The sequence below is a fragment of the Muntiacus reevesi genome, chromosome 3, assembly GCF_963930625.1.
Source record: "Muntiacus reevesi chromosome 3, mMunRee1.1, whole genome shotgun sequence".
Taxonomy (NCBI): Eukaryota; Metazoa; Chordata; class Mammalia; order Artiodactyla; family Cervidae; genus Muntiacus; species Muntiacus reevesi.
In genome coordinates, this window is record NC_089251.1 from 45155541 (window position 1) to 45178418 (window position 22878).

The following is a 22878-nucleotide window of genomic DNA, read 5'->3' on the forward strand; positions in this document are numbered from 1 at the left end:
TACCTGGAGTAACAGCCCAAATTGGCCTTGAAGTACAAAATGAAGCAGGGCAAAGGGCTTACAGAGTTTTGCCAAGAGAACACACTGCTACTGCTGCTGCTAAGTCACTTCAGTCGTGTCGACTCTGTGTGACCCCATAGATGGCAACCCACCAGGCTCCGCCATCCCTGGGATTTTCTAGGCAAGAACACTGGAGTGGGTTGCCACCTCCTTCTCCAATGCATGAAAGTGAAAAGTGAAAGTGAAGTCACTCAGTCATGTCCGACTCTTTGTGACCCCATGGACTGCAGCCTACCAGGCTTCTCCATCCAGACAAGAGTACTGGAGTGAGGTGCCATCGCCTTCTCTGAAGAGAACACACTAGTCACAGCAAACACCCTCTTCCAACAACACAAGAGATGACTCTACACACAGACATCACCACATGGGCAATACCGAAATCAGACTGATTATATTTTTGCAGTCAAAGATGGAGAAACTCTTTACAGTCAGCAAAAACAAGACTGGGAGCTGACTGTGGCTCAGATTATGAACTCCTTATTGCAAAATTCAGATTTAAATTGAATAAGGTAGGGAAAACCATTAAGCCATCTAGGCATGATCTAAATCAAATCCTTTATGATTATACAGTGGAAGTGACACAAAGATTCTGCCTGAAGAACTATGGATGGAGGTTCATAACACTGTACCGGAGGTGGTGATCTAAATCATTCCCAAGAAAAAAAATTGCAAAAAGGCAAAATAGTTGTCTGAGAAGGCCTTACAAATACCTGAGAATAGAAGAGAAGTGAAAGGCAAAGGAGAAAAGGAAAGATATAACCATTTGAATTCAGAGTTCCAAAGAATAGCAAGGAGAGATAAGAAAGCCTTCCTCAGTGATCAATGCATAGAAGGAGAGGAAAACAGTAGAATGGGAAAGACTAGCGATCTCTTCAAGAAAATTAGAAATACAAAAGGAACATTTCATGCAATGGTGAGCACAATATAGGGTAGAAGTGGTATGGATTTAACTGAAGCAGAAGATATTAAGAAGAGGTGGCAAGAACACACAGAAGAACTATACATAAAAGATCTTCATGACCCAGATCACCACGATGGTGTGATCACTCACCTAGAGCCAGACATTCTGGAATGCGAAGTCAAGTGGGCCTTAGGAAGCATCACTACGAACAGAGCTAGTGGAGTTGATGGAATTCCTGTTGAGCTATTTCAAATCCTAAATGATGACGCTGTTAAAGTTCAGTTCAATTCAGTTCAGTCGCTCAGTTGTGTCCGACACTTTGTGACCCCATGGACTGCAGCGCACCAGGCTTCCCTGTCCATCACCAACTTCCAGAGTTTTCTCAAACTCTTGTCCTTTGAGTCTGTGATGCTATCCAACCATCTCATCCTCTATTGTCTCCTCCTCCTCCCACCATCAATCTTTCCCAGGATCACGGTCTTTTCAAATGAGTCAGTTCTTCACATCAGGTGGCCAAATTATTGGAGCTTTAGCTTTAGCATCAGTCCTTCCAATGAATATTCAGGACTGATTTCCTTTAGGATGGACTGGTTGGATCTCCTTGCAGTCCAAGGGACTCTCAAGAGTCTTCTCCAACACCACAGTTCAAAAACACCAACTCTTAGGTGCTCATCTTTCTTTTTTAAAAAATTGGTTTATTTTAATTGGAGGCTAGTTACCTTACAATATTGTAGTGGTTTTTGCCATACATTGACATGAATCAGCCCTGAATGTACATGTGTTCTCCATCCTGAACTTCTCTCCCACCTCACTCCCCATCCCATCCCTCTGGGTCATCCCAGTGCACCAGCCCTGAACACCCTGTAGTCCAACTCTTACATCCATACATGACTACTGGAAAAACCATAGCTTTGACTAGATGAACCTTTGTTGGCAAAGTAATGTCTCTGCTTTTTAATATGCTGTCTAGGTTGGTCATAACTCTCCTTCCAATGAGTAGCATCTTTTAATTTCATGGCTGCAGTCACCATCTGCAGTGATTTTGGAGCCCAAAAAAATAAAGCCAGCCATTGTTTCCACTGTTTTTCCATCTATTTGCCATGAAACAATGGAACCAGATGCCATGATCTTAGTTTTCTGAATGTTGAGTTTTAAGCCAACTTTTTCACTCTCCTCTTTCACTTTCATCAAGAGGCTGTTTAGTTCTTCTTCACTTTCTGCCATAAGGGTGGTGTCATCTGCATATCTGAGGTTATTGATATTTCTCCTGGCAGTCTTGATTCCAGCTTGGGCTTCCTCCAGCCCAGTGTTTCTCATGATGTATTCTGCATATAAGCTAAATAAGCAGGGTGACAATATACAGTCTTGACATACTCCTTTCCCAATTTGGAACCAGTCTGTTGTTCCATGTCTAGTTCTAACTGTTGTTTCTTGACCTGAATACAGATTTCTCAAGAGGCAGGTCAGGTGGTCTGGTATTCCCATCTCATTAAGAATTTTCCACAGTCTGTCTTGACCACACAGTCAAAGGGTTTGGCATGGTCAATAAAGCAGATATAGCTGTTTTTCTGGAACCTCTTGCTTTTTCGGTGATCCAACGGATGTTGGCAATTTTCTTTCTGGCTCCTCTGCCTTTTCTAAATCCAGCTTGAACATCTAGAAGTTCATGGTTCACATACTGTTGAAGCTTGGCTTGCAGAATTTTGAGCATTACTTTATAAGCATGTGAGATGAGTGCAATTGTGTGGTAGTCTGAGCATTCTTTGGCATTGCCTTTCTTTGAGATTGGAATGAAAACTGACCTTTCCAGTTCTGTGGCCACTGCTGAACTTTCCAAATTTGCTGGCATAATGAGTGCAGCACTTTCATAGCATCATCTTTTAAGCTTCGAAATAGCTCAACTGGAATTCCATCACCTCCACTGGCTTTGTTTGTAGTGATGCTTCCTAAGGCCCACTTGACTTAGCATTCCAGGATGTCTGGCTCTAGGTGAGTGACTATACTATCGTGATTATCTGGCTTGTGCAGATCTTTTTCTGTATAGTTATGTGTATTCTTGCCACCACTTCTTAATATTTTTTGCTTCTGTTAGGTCCATATCACTTTGTCCTTCACTGTGCTCATCTTTGCATGAAATGTTCCATTGGTATCTCTAATTTGGGAAACTCAGCAGTGGCCTCAGGAGTGGAAAAGTCCAGTTTTCATTCCAGTCCAAAAGAAGAGCAATGCCAGTGTTCAAACTACCATACTTTTCCACTCATTTCACATGTTAGCAAAGTAATGGGCAAATTCTCCCAACCAGGTTTCAACAATACATGAACTGAGAAATTCCAGATGTTCAAACTGGATTTAGAAAAGGTAGAGAAACCAGAGATAAAATTGCTAACATCTGTTGCATCATAGGGAAAGTAAGAGAATTCCAGAAAAACATCTACTTCTGCATCATTGATTCCTCTAAATCCTTTGACTCTGTGGATCACAACAAACTGGAAAATTATTAAAAGGATAGGAATACCAGGCCACCTTACTTACCTCCTGAGAAATCTGTAAGCAGGTCAAGAAGCAACATTTAGAACAACACATGCTACAACAGACTGGTTCAAAACTGAGAAAGGAGCACTCAAGGCTGTATATTGTCACCCTGATTATTTAACTTATATGTAGAGCACATCATGCAAAATGTCAGACTGGATGCAGCCCAAGCTGGAATCAAGATTTCTAGGAGGAATATCAATACCCTCAGATATGCAGATGACAACACCATTATGGCCAAAATCATACAGAAGCTAAAGAGCTTCTTGATGAAGGTGAAAGAGTGAAAAAGCTGGCTTAAATCTCAGCATTCAAGATACTAAGACCATGGCATCCAGTTCCATCACCTCATGGAAAATAGATGGGGAAACAATGGAAATAGTGACTGACTTTATTTTCTTGGAGTCCCAAATCACTGCAGGTGGTGACTAGCCACAAAATTAAAAGACACTTTCCCCTTGTAAGCAAAGCAATGACAAACCTACACAAAGTATTAAAAAGCAGAGATATTACTTTGCTGACCAAAGTGGGTATAGTTAAACCTATGGTTTTTCCATAGTCACATATTGATGTGAGAGTTGGACCATAAAGAAGGTTGAATGCAAAAGGACTGATGCTTTTGAGTTATGGTGTTGAAGAAGACTCTTGAGATTCCCTTGGAGAGCAAGGAGACCAAACCAGTCAATCCTAAAGGAAATAAATTCTGAATATTCATTAGAATGACTGTTGCTGAAGCTAAAGCTCCAATACTTTGGTCACCTGATACAAAGAGCTGACTCATTAAAAAAGACCCTGATGCTGGAAAAGACTGAACTAGGGGGAGAATGAAATGAGAGAGGATTAGATGGTTGGTTGGCATCACTGATTCAATGGACATGAGTTTGCACAATCTCTGGGAGATAGAGAAGAAAAGGGAAGTCTGGCATGCTACAGTCCATGTGGTCACAAAGTGTTGGACACTACTGTTGGAACAACAGTAAGAGAATCGTATTTTATTTTATGTTGTGGATATAGACCTAAAATTTGTTCCTAGTTTAAATTGCTTTAAATAAATTAAGGATCTGGATAAACTCAGGAAATACTTATTTTCTTATTTGTATGAAATTGCAATTAAATATTATGACTCATAGCTCTACTAGTTCATTAAACATCTGTAGTGAAAAATTCACTTATAATCTATAAGTCAGCTTACCATTACACAAAATCTCTTTGTATCCAGGAATTCAACCAACTGCTGATCTAATAATATTGTCATATTTACTATAGGAAAAAAACCATGTATAAGTGAACCTGCGCAGTTCAACCCTATGTTGTTCAAGGCTCAAAAATACGTATGTACATATTTTATACTTGTCTTCATATATATATTTATATGTATATAAAATATTTATCTTAGTGCGCAAATAGATATAAATCTTACCCTATTTCAGTTAGATCATCATGTCTCCTTGGGATCTTGGGATCTTCTTTTATAGTGATTCTTCTTCCAGCTATTATGTTTCTCAAAGAATAATATAAGTAATGTAGTAAGAAGTGTATATAGTGGAAAATATCTTAATGGTGTGCGTATGTGAGAAGGTTTTCTGTTACCTTCAAACTTAAGTAAAACCTTGACCTTTAGAATCTCTCCTGTCAGCACTTCACTGAGAAAGCTGGAAAAGAATATGGGGATGGTTTTTAGTTGCCAGATCTGTCTGCCCTTTGGGGATGGTAGGAGGGGGTGAAGGTCATCTCAGTAGGACAGCTCTTTTGGTGGGGGATTTAGCTTCTGTTATTTACGATACTTGTTGTGACTGTTGTCATTTCTGTGGCTACAACAGCTCTACATCCTTATGAAGCACCCCTGTGCTTCCCTTTCCCACTCAATTCTTTAGTTATAAGCCTAGGGATTGTGAGGTTCCAACTACTTCAACTTTCTCATGCTCAGTGGGCAAATACCCTCTAAATGAGATGTTGACCACGGATTTCACTTACCATGGGTCAGTATTCTTGTCTCTAGTCTTTGATTCTGTAAGATAGGACCTTGGGTGAACTCTGCTATGTCATGGTGAATTTGGGAATAATGAGTTTCCTGTTCACTTTGAGTTCTATTTACATTCTATGCCATTTACACTGAATTTGGCAGAAAGTTTTAGTGATTGGCATACAGATAAAACTAATTCAAACACCAATGCAGATGCAAGGTTTTCATTTTTTTAAAAGATTTGTTTTGCAAATAATACAACTGCTTCTTTCAAGAAAAACCTTCCCCTCCAATATTTAAAAGCTATATTTAACTCATTTGTGGGAAATTTCTTCTGCAATATCAGAAATTAGAAGAAAATTTATATTGGTTCACTAATTAGCAAGGTAAGCAGTCTTTCTTAATTTGTTTATTATCATTTAATTTATCACTCTATGGATGTCTTACTCAATACAATATTAAAACTTCCATGTAGAAAGTGTAAATGAGCTTATGAGGTAGTTGCACAAGGACTCCTAAATGACCTAATTGTCCACATGAAGATATTTTGTGTGAATAAATGGCTAGAACATTGTATTTGTTTTCTAGCAGTATTACAGCAAGCTGTCAAGGGCATAACAGCTTAAACAACACAAATTTATCATTTTATGATTTTCCAGTGACTCTGCAGATCAGAGGTCCAGCATGAGTCTCACTGGGTTAAATCCAGGTGCTGTCAAGGTTAGATTCCCCTCTGGAGACTCCAGGCAAGGATCTGTTTTTTGCCTTGTCCAGTTTCTAGAGATTGCTTGCATTCCCTAGTTCATGTCCTCTTCCTATAGCTTCAAAGCCAGGAGTGTAGAGTCTCTCTGATCCTGCTTTCATCGTCACATCTCATTCTCTGAGTACAGCCAGGAAGGATTCCTCGAATTTGAGAGGACTCATGTGGCTAGGTTGGTTTCATCTGGCTAATCCAGGATAAGCTCCCCTATGCAAAATCCTTAAATTAATCACATTTTAAAAGTCCCTTTTGCCATGTAAGGCAACATATTCACATGTTTCAGGCACTGGGATGTTGATAAGGATGAAATTCTATACAAAAACAAGAAAAAACTTTAAAAAACATCTCTTGATCAATCTGCCTTTTAAACCTTAAATCTATAAATAGATTTCAGATCATTCTCTGAGACAAAGTTTTAAGTTGGAATTTATTAAATGCTACATTCTCCTCAACAGGAGAAGGTGGGGTCTTTGGGCACAGGTAACATGCTGCTCAGGAAATCTATAGTAATATTTCAGAGTCATTTTATAGGTAATCTAGTCCCTCGACAGGACATACAGTATTTGATGATATTTAAAATGGTGCATTGCTCAGTATGAGAAACACTGGTATTTAGAATTTCATATAAATATTTGTTATGCCATACAACATAAGACCTGTCACATTGTGTCGACTCTGATGGGGTTGAGCATGTCTTGGTTCTCCGGAAAGACCTCCTAGGCAAAATAAGTCCTGGGAGCTTCACCAGCGGCCCTGATGGATGCACTGATTGTCTCACATGTGATATCAGTTGACTCCATAGTCTGCTCCTATGTGTCGGCTGCTGTGATTATATTCCTTCCACAGGCACCCTTCCAGGTGGTAGCCAGATTGAGAGGAGTGTCTCTCTATCTTCAAGCACTCTCTAGATGATTAACCCCTTTTCAATTCCTCCCCCCAAAGCTCTGGGGAAAGCTGAAGGACGCACATGCCCTTAAAGCCCTTGTTTATTATTCCATATCTTTGCTGCTCTCTTCCTACAACCTCACCATGCGTGCCAAACGTCAGGCAGATGTGCTCATTTTGCTGCCTGTTTATTTTTCTTGAAGTGGTTTGAACAGCAGATGTTCCACTAAGTGTTTTCTCCTTCGTCTCTACAATTCTGCTACAAAATAGAAACTGTACGTGTGCTATTGCCCTTCATATTTTCAAAGAGAAAACTCTTCACAGGCCCCTTTAGACCTCAGTGGAAACTCCCTTTTTCCCCCCGGGCACAGATGCAACCTACTTGTAGAGTGTGTCCCATCCTGCTTATTTCGTCAGAATTTTTCTCCATTTCCAGGTGCCTTTTTCTACAGCATGATTACTGAATAATTCTTCTTTAATTTCAGATTTCTCTGCTTCTTCTAACCTAGCAGCCTGGTTAACAGAAGAGTTTTGTCATATCTGTCCTTTTCATCCTAGCGCTATTCTTAGCCCTTCACACTTATCAACCAGCTTTAAAAATTTAAAAAAAAAATTATTTGTACTGAAGTATAGCTGATTAGGTTTTCCCTGGTAGCTCAGACAGTAAAGAATGCACCTACAATGCAAGAGACCTGGGTTCAATCCCTGGGTCAGAAAGATCCCCTGGAGAAAGGAATGGCTACCCACTCCAGTATTCTTGTCTGGAGAAAGAAGTCCATGGACAGAGGAGCTTGGCCAGAGTCAGATATGACTGAGCAACTAGCACTTTCACTTTTTTACATAGCTGATTAACAAACACTGTCATGATAGTTTCAGGTGGACAGCAAAGGGTCTCAGACATACACATACATGTATACATTTTCCCCCAAACTCCCAACCTGTCCAGGCTGCCACATAACATTGAGCAGAGTTTTATATGCTCCACAGTAGTTCCTTATTGGTTATCTATAATTAAATATAGCAGTGTGTGCATGTCTGTCAACTAGCTTTTGAGACTGATATCACAAGGTCAGATACCAATGAAAAGGAAAAGCTCATCACATTAAGTGAACATTTCTGCTAATCTTATTATAGTAATATCACAATGCTTTGCTTAGTCACTCAGTCGTGTCTGACTCTTTGTGACCCCATGGACAGACCGTTCCTCTGTAGTTGTGGTTTAAATGACTGTGCTGTGCTGGGCTTAGTTGCTCAGTGGTGTCTGGCTGCTTATGACTCCATTGACTAGCCTGCCAGGCTCCTCTGTCCATGGGGATTCTCCAGGCACGAGTACTGAAGTGGGTTGCCTTGCCCTCCTCTAGGGGATCTTCCCAACCCAGGGATTGAACCCAGCTCTCCCTCATTGCAGGTGGGTTCTTTACTTTCTGAGCCACCAGGGAAGCCCAAGAATACTGGAGTGGGTAGCCTATCCCTTCTCCAGGGGAACTTCCCAAGACAGGAATCAAACTGGGGTCTCCTGCATTGCAGGTGGATTCTTTACGAGCTGAGCTACCTGGGAAGCCTTAAGTGATCATACGCCTACAGTTTATGGACAATTTTAATAATATCAGATCCATGAAATGTTGTTATTAAGATGCATTTACTCAATTACTGTACCAATATTTCATGAGAGGGTGAAGCTCTAAAGTTGAAGAGTCAAAGAGAGCCAAGGATGAAAAGTTTATGTCAAGCACAGCTCCTGTTAAAGTTAGGCAGAGATCTAAACAGTGAATAATGCTTTAGCATTCTCAAGCTTCAAATATTTCACAGAATCTACTTATACTTATTTGTTATTTATGTGAAATACAGATTTACCTGAGAGTCCTATATTTTATTGGGCAATCCTACCCTGTTTATGGAAAGAGATGAACATGGAGGAAGAAGGTCTGGTGTGGTCAGCTGAGTAAGTGGACTGCCACTAACATTACAGTAAAAGCAGTTGCTGATTTGGGGCATCCAATTTTTTGTTTTTGTTTTGCTTTTTTAAAAATCTGGCATCCCTACGTGAGGAGGATTCTCCTTAGGTCATTGCTTCTTTCCTGTATTAAAAGCACTACTGGAATCCCTTTGAAACTGTGCTCATGAGCAGAAAACAAGGACCCAGATCAGTGTGACCTTAAAACCACCTCATGAGAAGCATTTGGTTCATCTGCAATTCCTTAAAGTTTCTAAAGTGATTCTTGTGCACACAAGCTTTGGAAAACTGGCGTGTGAACAAATAAGTTAATATTTTCAAGCTTATTATTCCCATTAACCTTCACAAGAACCACAAGTGATAAATACAATTGCTATTACCACTTTACAGGTGAGAAAACTAAGGCAAAGGTATTTTGAACTGTTTGACTTTCCTAGAGCTGGGCTTTAAGCTCAGATTTTAATGTTTGGATTATATACTCATAAACACGATGCTATTCTGTTTCCAATTAATGTAACTGAAGACATAATATTCAAAATTTTATACCAGAAATAATTTCTCTTTCTTCTACCTCAAAAATTGCTCCAGTATATCACCTAAATTCATCTACCAACCTAAGCCAGGTGACACAATAGGCCAAATTATAGTAAATACACTAGAAAATGTTTCAAATGGATCTTTATGAAGAAAATCTTTTGTTTCCACAGGTAGATTAAGTTGCAATGTAAGTTCAAATTAACTCCCTACCCTTGTTTCTTCTTCTATTGCCAATTTCCACACAGAAGGCCTATGTTTAGTCTTGTTTGGACTGTATCTAGTGTTGCTTCTTCAGTAATAGGTGATCATTTTAATGGTAAATCACTCATTACTCTCACATTTCTGAATTTCCAGAGTCAACAAGACACATCAAACATAACTATCAGACCATTAGCTCTGTGCTCACAGAAATTCTAAAATTTGATCAGGTCTCAGATTAGTGTCTTAACAGATCTCTTGAGGATATGTCAGTCATTATTATGTTAAAAAGTTTTTATTTTCCCTTTGTCTTCTATCTTTCTAGCATTTCAGTGCTGGATTGATGTGGGCTCTGGATAGTGAAAAGTTTTAATTCTTCTATTTTGAGAGATGCTGTCTTTGAAAAGACAGCCTCCCTGTCCTGATATTCTTGCTTTAAAAAGTCCCCAAGACTTTTGTATCCAAACTTTCTAATGGTTTCTCCTCAAGTTGTCAACTTTAGTCAAGTGCTTTTCTAAAAACCATGTCCATCCTTGGCTTTGGAAATTTGCTACTCCAAAAACAGCACAAGTGTGTCATCTTAATCTCATTTTTCTATTGTAGCATACCCCTTTATTTATTTATTTTTTTTTCTGGGTAAACATGTTAGCCTTTAGTCCCAAGAGGGAAGTAGAACTTTGAATTTTAAACACAGTGTCACCCAGTGTTGCCTGGATCCTCCAAGCCAGATCTCTTAGTGAAGTTCTGCAAGGCAATGCTTTTCTGTTTCAAGAAATAAAGCCCTAGCTCCATCAAAGCTTTCTCTCCATGTAGGACTCTGCCTGAATAGCAGCTGCCTTGCAATCTGAAACCTTATTTAAGTCTGCCTCCAATCCTAAAATTAAAATATTCCTTCCCAGATCAGAATCCATCTTCTAATTTCTTCAACCCTACATGAGATCATGTCTGCAAGAAATGTAGTCAGTTGCAATAGCAGTTTGAATTCCAGGAGGAACTTTCCCAGCCTCAAAACAAATATTTCATCCTCATCAAGGCAAGATACTTTTATGGGCATGTCAGATATTTCTCAAGGAAAATGCTCTGTCAACAGATTGAGATGTTATTACCAGTTGTTCAGATGGGGGTTAGCTTCCCAGTTCCCAGTCTATTTCATATATTCTTAACCTGCTGTGCCATGCAAGACTATATTTGGCTGGAGAGATAATTGAATTACATCTGAAACTACAATTAATTAAAATAGCATTACCAATTAATTAATACAATTAATTGTAATATATTAATAGCACTAATATATGTTAATAATTATTAATATTCTATTTTGAAACTGGAGCTTTATTATTCAGAATTACAAAGAATTTTTATACTTGTTGGTAACAATGACAGATAAAACACTGATACTAGCTTTGAGTTTCTCCTGAATTCCCATATAATATAAACAAAGGGATTTTATTGAAGTCATATTCTCATAAAAGACAAGGAAAGAAAATTAACGACATTCAGAAGCTGAAAACAGAAAGGCAAAAGATCCCGACTTTGTATATAGAGCCAAACTGGAAAAAACTCAGAAATCACCAAAAGCCCCAGAAGTTATCAGCAATAGGTCCTCTGGAAGTTAGAGTGAAGATGAGGTTAAAAAGGGAAAGATTCCAACCTGCAGCAAAACTGGAAGAAAAACATTAAGAAAAGTTTTTAGGAAAAACTTTTAGGAAAAATATAAAGAAAAGAAAAACAAGATATTAGACCAAGTAATGATCTTGATTTTTAGTATTAATACTGGGTACTCTAGCAATAAGAAAATCCCCACCTCAACTCTGTGCAGCTGGGGGAATGCCCCTTCCTTATCCAGGCCAAAGAGTGTAAACTAGAACATTACTATAGAAAGCACTGTTCACAGAAACTATGTGTGCATAAAAGAAAGTAATTGAGTATTAAATTCTGAGACAACCAACCCTCTTCTCCCACCCATGTTCACAATATTATTGGCTAGATCAATACCTTCTTGGCAGGAAACTAGATAGGTCCTCTCTGAAGAATCTGATTAGCACAGAGAAAGATTTAGGAAATTGATATCAGAAAGGCCATCATAAAACAACACAGACAGATGATTTTCAGAGAAACTCAGATCTCAATCCACATCTATAGTGCTGCAATGAGCTTTCTAAATAGAAACGAAGCAGGTGAGGATCAACAAGAGTATAAAGAATACCTCCAACATGAAATTTAGAGAACAAAATAGATAATAAGGAAATAGGAAATTGGAGAAAACCAAGAAGGGAGAAAAAATTCAAAATTTATTATACTATAAATAAAATGCAAAATTTATTGTAATATGAATATATTATAAAGCAAAGTGAAAAGGAACTAAAGAGCCTTGTGAGGAAGGTGAAAGATGAGATGAAAAAGCTGGCTTAAAACTCAACATTCAAGAAACTAAGATCATGGCATCCGGTCCCATTACTTCATGTCGAATACATGGGGAAAGAATGGAACAGTGACAGACTTTATTTTCTTGGTCTCCAAAATCATTTCAGATGGTGACTGCAGCCACGAAATTTAAATACTTGCTCCTTGGAAGGAAAGCTATGACAAATCTAGATAGCATATGAAAAAGCAGAGAATTACTTTTCCAACAAAGATCCATATAGTCAAACTATGGTTTTTCCAGTAGTCATGTATGGATGTGAGAGTTGGACCATAAAGAAGGCTGAGCACCGAAGAATTGATGCTTTTGGACTGTGGTGTTGGAGAAGACTCTTGAGAGTCCCTTGGACAAGCAAGGAGATCCTACCAGTCCATCCTAAAGGAAATCAGTCCTGAATATTTTTTGGAAGAACTGATGCTGAAGCTGAAGTTCCAATACTTTGGTCACCTAGTGTGCAGAGCCGTCTCTTCAACAATGCGAAAGATTGAAGGCAGGAGAAGGGGACGACAGAGGTTGAGATGGTTGGATGGCATCACTGACTCAATGGATATGAGTTTGAACAGGTTTTGGGAGAGAATGAAGGACAGAGAAACCTGGTGTGCTGCAAGTCCATGGGGTCACAAAGAGTCGGACACAACTGAGCAACTGAATAACAACAAATACAAATTAAACAAAATATATTTATATGTATATACTTATATATAAACTGTAGTTTATATAAACTATAAATTAAATGTATGAAATAATTTGTAAAAGAAAATGATAAATGGAAAAATTACTGTGAAAAATGTGTATTTGGCACTCAAATTTAGAGCTTGAGGGTATTACAGAGCTTAACAAACTGCAGCTTAATTACCCCTTTAATCATTGTTTAAGATGAGGAGAGTTAATTTCCTCCTTTGGGTTCCTCATTTGTAGTATAGGGATAATAGAATATACCACTTATCATTATTTTTTGATTAAATGAGAAATGAATGTAAAAGTCTAAGGATGCCTTTTGTTGCATAGGAGTTAGTTTTTATAGCTATTATTTATTATTATTGTTACTGCTATTAATTTTAGTAAAGCAAAAGTAAAATTAATCAACTTATCATTGCCAGTATAAAAACCCATGCCATCTGAAATGTTGTGAAGTAATTAGCCTCCAACTAATTAAAAAAAAAAGAGTAAAAAAAAAAAGATCCATGCCATCTATATATACCTTTATATTTCTAACTACAAATGAGAAATCATGGACTCTCCTAGTATAGAGATATGAGCTATCTGAGGCCAGGAGATGTCCTACTCACTACTATCAGTTAATGGTATTAGATTGAATTCATTAATCTTCAGAGAAGGAAAGGCTGGAGAGCACAAAGAATATATGTACAAGTTTAAAGAACATGGAGAATATAGGAGGTATCCACCATACTTCAGAAAACTCATGCTTGGCCTCCCTGACCCTGCTTTCACTCTACACCCATCTTCAGAGCATAGTGGGCCTTCAGAAGTGTATATTTTTGGAGCATTCTGTCCCTCACTGGAGTCTTCTGTTCCATCAGATCTTCGTCAGATGCTTTGTGACACAGTCACAGTATAAACTGAATGAGGTGATACACACTCATTCAATGGGTTGAAGCACAACAGTTCTGATCAGTATTGAGAATACAACAAAAATACAAAAAAAAAAAAAAAAAAAAACCCAAAAAAACAAAACAAAAAAAACCTCAGAGGAAATGTTCTAATGCACTGGAATCAGAAATAACCATCTAAAGCACAGCTATAGCTATAGCCAAATGAACTCTCCTTGAGTTAAGGTGATATTTTCCCCCTGCTGGAATTGTTACCAGCTTTAGCTGACCCCCAGTTATCTCATGCTGTTTTGCTACATTAGCCTGCTGCTACTATCTCCTACACACCTGAGGTAGCAGTCTTTGAGAAGCAAAATTACTTGACATTATTTGATAAAAATAAAGCAAACTGTTCCTTTTCTCAATGTTTTAGGATGTGAAACCAGGCCAGTTTTAAACTGATTTGCTTTATTATGTGTTCTCTTTCCTACTCTTTATGTCCATATTGTAAAAGATCAATACACATCTATATGTTGATGGATATATATCTACATGTTGATGGATATATGTCTATATGTTTATAGATATGTTCCATAAACATTTGCGTCATGGCAAATAGGTGGGGAAACAATGGAAACAGTGACAGACTTTATTTTCCTGGGCTCCAAAAATCACTGCAGATGGTGACTGCAGCCATGAAATTAAAAGACATTTACTCCTTGAAAGAAAAGCTATTACCAACTTAGACAGCATGTTAAAAAGCAGAGACTTGACTTTGCTGACAAAGGTCCATCTAGTCAAAGCTATGGTTTTTCCAGTAGTCATGTATGGATGTGAGAGTTGGACGTAAAGAAGGCTGAGCACTGAAGAATTGATGCTTTTGGACTGTAGTGTTGGAGAAGACTCTTGAGAGTCCCTTGAACTGCAAGGAGATCCTACCAGTTCATCGTAAAGGAACTCAGTCCTGAATATTCATTGGAAGGACTGATGCTGAAGCTGAAGCTCCAATACTTTGGCAACTTGATGCAAAGACCTGACTCATTAGAAAAGACCCTTATGTTGGGAAAGATTGAAGGCAGGAAGAGGAGGGGATGACAGAGGATGAGATGGTTGGATGGCATCACCAACTCGATGGACATGAGTTTGAGCAAGCTCTGGGTATTAGTGATGTACAGGAAAGCCTGGTGTGCTGCAGTCCATGGGGTTGCAAAGAGTCAGACACAACTGAGTGACTGAACTGAGCTGATAGTGTGTCTGTCTTATAGCTCACAATTTGTAAGATATCTTGGCAATTTTAGATTTTTCCACTTTTTATGTGGTTAGCACATACAGTGGGGATATTAAAGGTAAAAGAAAAATTGTTATAGAAAATCAGAGTTACTGCAGTTATTGGCAAACATGAAATAAAATAGATGTTTATTCAGAAATAAAGAAGAAGTCACATAATAATTTAAAGGCTATTAATAATTTGGTCCTAAATGACATCACCATAGCCACATAGCAGACCCTAATGAAAAAGACTTAAAAGCTCTCTATGAGGCTTTTACAGGTCACACAGCATCCCAGAACTAAGGCAGTCAAGGTTTTAATATTAAAGGACAGTGTAATTCAGTGTTAAGATAAAGTAAGAACTAATGAGGCTAATGGAGTATTTTCAGATAAAACCTGCAAAAGCTTTGGTCATGCATCTTTGCATTGCTGCAGGGTCTACAGACACAGAGAAAAACAACCAGGCTGCAGACTCAGACACATTCTACAGTTGTGCTCATCAACTCTTGGAGAGAATACAGACTCACTACCTAATGATAGCAATTTCCAGTCAATCTAGCAAAAGACATGACCTGTTCTGGGTTTCCTGGAGGTTATAAGAACATTGACTAATTTACTGAGCCACTATAATAAGATAACCAGATGGAGAAGCTAATGGGCTGAGACAATGACAGTTAAATATTATTTGCCAACATCAGTACAGTGGAAAGTGGAGTATATTCTAGGTCAGTACTTACCTTTTAATTAAAATAATACTGTTTTCAGCATTATTTTAATATAGCAGTTAGGAAGCAGGGATTCAGACTATCAGTCTTATTATTTTTTAAGTCTCTTTTGGGATGACTAAGCAAAGTCAGACAACCTGAATGTCATAGTATTTTGATCCAGCTGTTCAAAGTCTATTTTGTTGCTTGTTTGACCCTACTAAGTTAATATTTTAAAGAATATGAAGCAGTATAGCAATATTCACAAAGATCAAAAATCTTAGAATTAAAAATAAAATTTTTAAGGGTTCATGTAGCACCCATCTCTACATTCCATCTTCGAGAAACTTCTGAGAGTTATTCAATAAGTCATTGAAATTTAAAATATCCTCTTAAGTTTCTGTTTTTAAGTACTTCTAAGCTGTTTATTGGTGGCTTAGGTGGTAACGAATCCATCTAGAATGCAGGAGACCTGGGTTTGATCCCTGGGTCAGGAAGATCCCCTGGAGAAGGGAATGGCTACCCATACCAGTTTTCTTGCTTGGAGAATTCCATGGACAGAGGAACCTAGGATGCTATAGACCATGGGGTTGCAAAGAGTCAGACATGACTGAGTGACTAACACTTTCACTTTTCAAGTTGTTTACTAAGCAAGACATGAAGATGACGATTTAAGCAAATCCATTTCAGTGACCCAACACTCTTCTACAACCAATTCTATGATGAATATTACAAACAGTCTTGAAAAATCATTCTCATCATATTACACCCAGAGTCTGATCAAATCATACTGACTATATATGTTTCAGATATTCTCCTGTACCACAAAGCCTTGAAGGTATCTTTCTATCTCCTTCCCTTTATATAGCTTTTCTTTCATCTTTACATATGATCTCACTTCAACTTTTAGCTTGAACAAATGTAACACATGCTATTCCAGTTTCCCCTTGGCTGACTTATTCTATCCTCCATCGTTTTTCCTCAGCGTGATTCATTCATATTTATAAGTCATTCTGTCTCTCTGCCCTTACTTTTACGCACTTTATCCCTCTCTCTCAGTTCAGTTCAGTCGCTCAATCATGTCTGACATTTTGTGACCCCATGAAATGCAGCATGCCAGGCTTACCTGTCCATCACCAACTCCTGGAGCCTACTCAAACTCATGTCCATCGCATTGCAGATGCCGTCCAACCATTTCATCATCTGTTGTCCCCTTCTCCTCCTGCCTTCAATCTTTCCCAGCATCAGGGTCTTTTCAAAGCAGTCAGTTTTTTTTTTGCATCAGGTGGCCAAATGGAGGTTCAGCTTCAACATTAGTGCTGCCAATCAATATTCAGGACTGATTTTCTTTAGGATGGATTGGTAGAATTTCCTTGCAGTTAAAGGGACTCTCAAGAGTCTTCTCCAACACCACAGTCCAAAAGCATCAATTCTTAGGCACTCTGTTTTCTTTATAGTCCAACTCTCAAATCGATACATGACCACTGGAAAAACCATAGCGTTGACTAGATGGACCTTTGTTGGCAAAGTAATGTCTCTGCTTTTTCATATGCTGTTTAGATTTGTCATAGCGTTTCTTCCAAGGATCAAGCATCTTTAATTTCATGGCTGAAGTCACCATTTGCAGTGATTCTGGAGCCCCCAAAAACAAAGTCTGTCACTGTTTCCCCATCTATTTGCCATGAAGTGATGGGACCGGATGCCATGATCTTAGTTTTCTGAATGTTGAGTTTTAAGCCAGCTTTTTCACTCTCCTCTTTCACTTTCAACAAGAGGCACTTTAGCTCTTCTTCACTTTCTGCCATAAGGGTGGGTCATCTATATAGCTGAGGTTATTGATATCTCTCCCGGCAATCTTGATCCCAGCTTGTGCTCATCCAGTCTGGTCTTTTGCATGATGTACTCTGCATATAACTTAAATAAGCAAGGTGACAATATATAGCCTTGATATACTCCTTTCCTGATTAGGAACCAGTCTGTTGTTCCATGTCCAGTTCTAACTGTTGCTTGTTGACCTGCATACAGATTTCTCAGGAGTCAGGTCAGCTAGTCTGGTATTCCCATCTCTAAGAATTTTCCACAGTTTGTTGTGATCCACAGAGTCAAAGGCTTTGGTGTAGCCAGTAAAGCAGAAGTAGATGTTTTTCTGGAACTTCCTTGCCTTTTTGATGATCCAATGGATGTTGGCAATTTGATCTCTGGTTCCTCTGTCTTTTCTAATCCAGCTTGAACATCTGGAAGTTCTCAGTTCACATACTGATGAAGCTATTTTGGAGAATCCTGAACATTACTTTGCTAGCATGTGAGATGAGTGCAATTGCACGGTAGTTTGAGCATTCTTTGGCATTGCCTTTCTTTGGGATTGGAATGAAATCAGACCTTTTCCAGTCCTGGGGCCACTGCTGAGTTTTCCAATTTTGCTTGCATATTGAGTGCAGCACTTTCACAGCATAATCTTTTAGGATTTTTAATAGCTCAACTGGGATTCCATCACCTCCACTAACTTTGTTCATAGTCATGCTTCCTAAGGCTCACTTGACTTTGCATTCCGGCATGTCTGACTCTAGGTGAGTGATCACACCAGCTTGGTTACCTGGTTCATGAAGATCTTTTTTGTATGGCTCTTCTTATCTTAATATCTTCTGCACCTGTTAGGGCCCTACATTTTCTGTCCTTATTGTGGCCATCTTTGCATGAAATGTTCCCTCGGTATCTTTAATTTTCTTGAAGAGATCTCTAGTCTTTCCTATTCTATAATTTTCCTCTATTTTTTTGCATTGATCACTGAGGAAGCCTTTCTTATTTCTCCTTGCTATTCTTTGGAACTCTGCATTCAAATGGGTATATCTTTCCTTTTCTCATTTGCTATAGCTTCTCTTCTTTTCACAGATATTTGTAAGGCCTCCTCAGACAACCATTTTGCCTTTTTACATTTCTTTTTCTTGGGGATGGTCTTGATCACGGCTTCCTGTACAACGTCACAAACCTTCGTCCCGTTCTCTACCCATCAATTATTGTTTCATTTCTTGTTCTATTTTTTCTCTTCTTTTTCCCCTATAGTCTTTTGAATTTACTGTTTGATCACTCTTGTTTCAGTACTTTTGCATGTTTTGAGTCATGGGATTGGTTTTAATTTTAATTTTCTGGTTTAAACTTGGAAAGGCAAACACACACTGGAAGAACAGTGATGATAAATAGACACACATGACTAAAAAAATCTCTATTCCTCTTTCTTTCTTTTTTTTCTGGCAGGCTGTAATGCCTTGGGTCACAAAGAGTCAGACAGATACGACTGAAGCAACTGAGCATGCATGCATGCAACTTTAGCCAACTGAATAGTATTTGTTAGAGTAAAAATTACAATTAAAGAAAAATCATAGTTTTAAAGACTTAATATAAGTTGACTATTTTTTCTCTGTGCATTCGTCCAGCATGGGAGTTTCCAGCTTGTGTTTCATCCATTCCAGTAGTTTGCATGCTGTACTGTGTGTAGTTAAATAAGCAGGGTGACAATATAGAGCTTTGATATATATCTTTCAAAAGTTTGAACCAGTCTGTTGTTGCATGTATGGTTCTAACTGTTGCTTCTTGGCCTGCATACAGGTTTCTTAGGAGAAAGGTAAGCTGTTCTGGTATTCCCATTTCTTTCACAGTTTTCCACAGTTTGTTGTGGTCCCCATTGTAATCAATGAAGCAGAAGTAGACGTTTTCTTTTTGGAATTTCCTTGCTTTTTCTACGATCCAGTGGAGGTTGGCAACTTGATCTCTGATTCCTCTGTCTTTTCTAAATTCATGTGAAAGTTCTCGGTTCACATACTGTTGAAGACTAGCTTGAAGGATTTTGAGCATTATTTTGCTAGCATGTGAAGTGCAATTGTGTGGTAGTTTGAACATTCTTTGGCATTGCCCTTCTTTGGGATGAGAATGAAAATTGATCTTTTCTGGTGTCACCACTGCTGAGTTGTCCAAATTTGCTGGCTTATAGAATGCAGCACTATAATGGCATCATCTTTTAGGATTTGAAATAGCTCAGCTGGAATTCCATCATCTCCACTAGCTTTGTTCATAGTAATGCTTTCTAAGTCCTACTTGACTTCGCACTGCAGGATGTTTTGTTCTAGGTTAGTGATTACACCATTGTGGTTATCTGGGTCATGAAGATCGTTTTTGTATAGTTCTTCTGTGCCCGAGAGGAGCTACCCCGCTTCCAAGGGGCTGCTGCTGCGTGGGCGCAAGAGGGCCGAGAGGAGCTACTTCACATTCAAGGTAAGGAGGGGCGGCCATTATAAGATACCCCTCATCCAAGGTAAGGGGCAGCGGCTGTGCTTTGCTGGAGCAGCCCTGAAGAGATACCCCATGTTCAAGGTAAGAGAAACCCAAGTAAGATGGTAGGTGTTGTGAGAGGGCATCAGAGGGCAGACACACTAAAACCATAATCACAGAAAACTAGCGAATCTGATCACAGGACCACAGTCTTGTCTAACTCAATGAAACTAAGCCATTGTGTGTGGGGCTACCCAAGATGGTCAGGTCATGGGGGAGAGATCTGACAGAATGTGGCCCACTGGAGAAGGCAATGGCAAACCACTTCAGTATTCTTACCTTGAGAACCCCATGAACAGTATGAGAGGGCAAAATGATAGGATACTGAAAGAGGAACTCCCAAATATGCTACTGGAGATCAGAGGAGAAATAACTCCAGAAAGAATGAAGGGATGGAGCCAAAGCAAAAATAACACCCAGTTGTGGATGTGACTGGTGATAGAAGCAAGGTCTGATGCTGTAAAGGGCAATACTGCATAGGAACCTGGAATGTTAGGCTCATGAATCAAGGCAAATTGGAAGTGGTCAAACAGGAGATGGCAAGAGTGAATGTTGACATTCTAGGAATCAGTGAACTAAAATGGACTGAAATGGGTGAATTTAACTCAGATGACCCTTATATCTACTACTGGGGGCAGGAATCCCTTAGAAGAAATGGAGTAGCCATCATAGTCAACAAAAGAGTCCGAAACGCAGTACTTGAATGCAATCTCAAAAACGATAGAATGATCTCTGATCGTTTCCAAGGCAAACCATTCAATATAACGGTAATCCAAGTCTATGCCCCAACCAGTAACGCTGAAGAAGCTGAAGTCGAACTGTTCTATGAAGACCTACAAGACCTTTTAGAACTAACACCCAAAAAAGATGTCCTTTTCATTATAGGGGACTGGAATGCAAAAGTAGGAAGTCAAGAAACACCTGGAGTAACAGGAAAATTTGGCCTTGGAGTATGGAATGAAGCAGGGCAAAGGCTAATAGAGTTCTTCCAAGAGAACGCTCTGGTCATAGCAAACACCCTCTTCCAACAACACAAGAGAAGACTCTACACATGGACATCACCAGATGGTCAACACTGAAATCAGATTGATTATATTTTTTGCAGCCAAAGATGGAGAAGCTCTATACACTCAGCAAAAACAAGTCCAGGAGCTGACTGTGGCTCAGATCATGAACTACTTATTGCCAAATTCAGACTTAAACTGAAGAAAGTGGGGAAAACCACTAGACCATTCAGGTATGACCTAAATCAAATCCCTTATGACTATACAGTGGAAGTGAGAAATAGATTTAAGGGACTAGATCTGCTAGAGTGCCTGATGAACTATGGACGGAGGTTTTTGACACTGTACAGGAGATAGGGATCAAGATGATCCCCATGGAGAAGAAATGCCAAAAAGGCAAAATGGTTGTCTGAGGAGGCTTTACAAATAGCTGTGAAAAGGAGAGAAGCGAAAAGCAAAGGAGAAAAGGAAAGATATTCCCACCTGAATGCAGAGTTCCAAAGAATAGCAAGATGAGATAAGAAAGCCTTCCTCAGCGATCAATGCAAAGAAATAGAGGAAAACAATAGAATGAGAAAAGCTAGAGATCTCTTAAGAAAATTAGAGATACCAAGGGAACATTTCATGCAAACATGGGCTCAACAAAGGACGGAAATGGTATGGACCTAACAGAAGCAGAAGGTATTAAGAAGAGGCAGTAAGAATACACAGAAGAATTGTACAAAAAAGATCTTCACAGCCCAGATAATCATGATGGTGTGATCACTCACACTCCCCTAGAGCCAGACATCTTGGAATGTGAAGTCTAGCGGGCCTTAGGAGGCATCACTATGAACAAAGCTAGTGGAGGTGATGGAATTCCAGTTGACCTATTTCAAATCCTGAAAGATGATGCTGTGAAAGTGCTGCACTCAATATGTCAGCAAATTTGGAAACTTTAGCAGGGGCCATAGAACTGGAAAAGGTCACTTTTCATGCCAATCCCAAAGAAAGGCAATGCCAAAGAATGCCCAAACTACCACACAATTGCACTCATCTCACATGCTAGTAAAGTGATGCTCAAAATTCTCCAAGCCAGGCTTCAGCAATGCATGAACCATGAACTTACAGATGTTCAAGATGGTTTTAGAAAAGGCAGAGGAACCAGAGATCAAATTGCCAATATCTGCTGGATAATCGAAAAAGCAAGAGAGTTCCAGAAAAACATCTCTTTCTGCTTTATGGACTACGCCAAAGTCTTCGACTGTGTGGATCACAATAAACTGGAAAATTCTGAAAGAGATGGGAATATCAGACCACCTGACCTGCCTCTTGAGAAACCTTTATGCAGGTCAGGAAGTAACAGTTAGAGCTGGACATGGAACAATAGACTGGTTCCAAATAGGAAAAGGAGTATGTCAGGGTTGTATATTGTCACCCTGCTTATTTAACTTCGATGCAGAGTACATCATGAGAAACGCTGGGCTGGAAGAAGCACAAGCTGGAATCAATATTGCCAGGAGAAATATCAGTGACCTCAGATATGCAAATGACACCACCCTTATGGCAGAAAGTGAAGAGGAGCTAAAAAGCCTCTTGCTGAAAGTGAAAGAGGAGAGTGAAAAAGTTGGCTTAAAGCTTAACATTCAGAAAACTAAGATCATGGCATCTGGTCCCATCACCTCATGGGAAATAGTTGGGGAGACAGTGGAAACAGTGTCAGACTTTATTTTTTGGGGCTCCAAAATCACTGCAGATGGTGACTACAGCCATGAAATTAAAAGACACATATAGAGTTATCGTTACCATTTTTAAAAATTCCATATATGCATCTTTT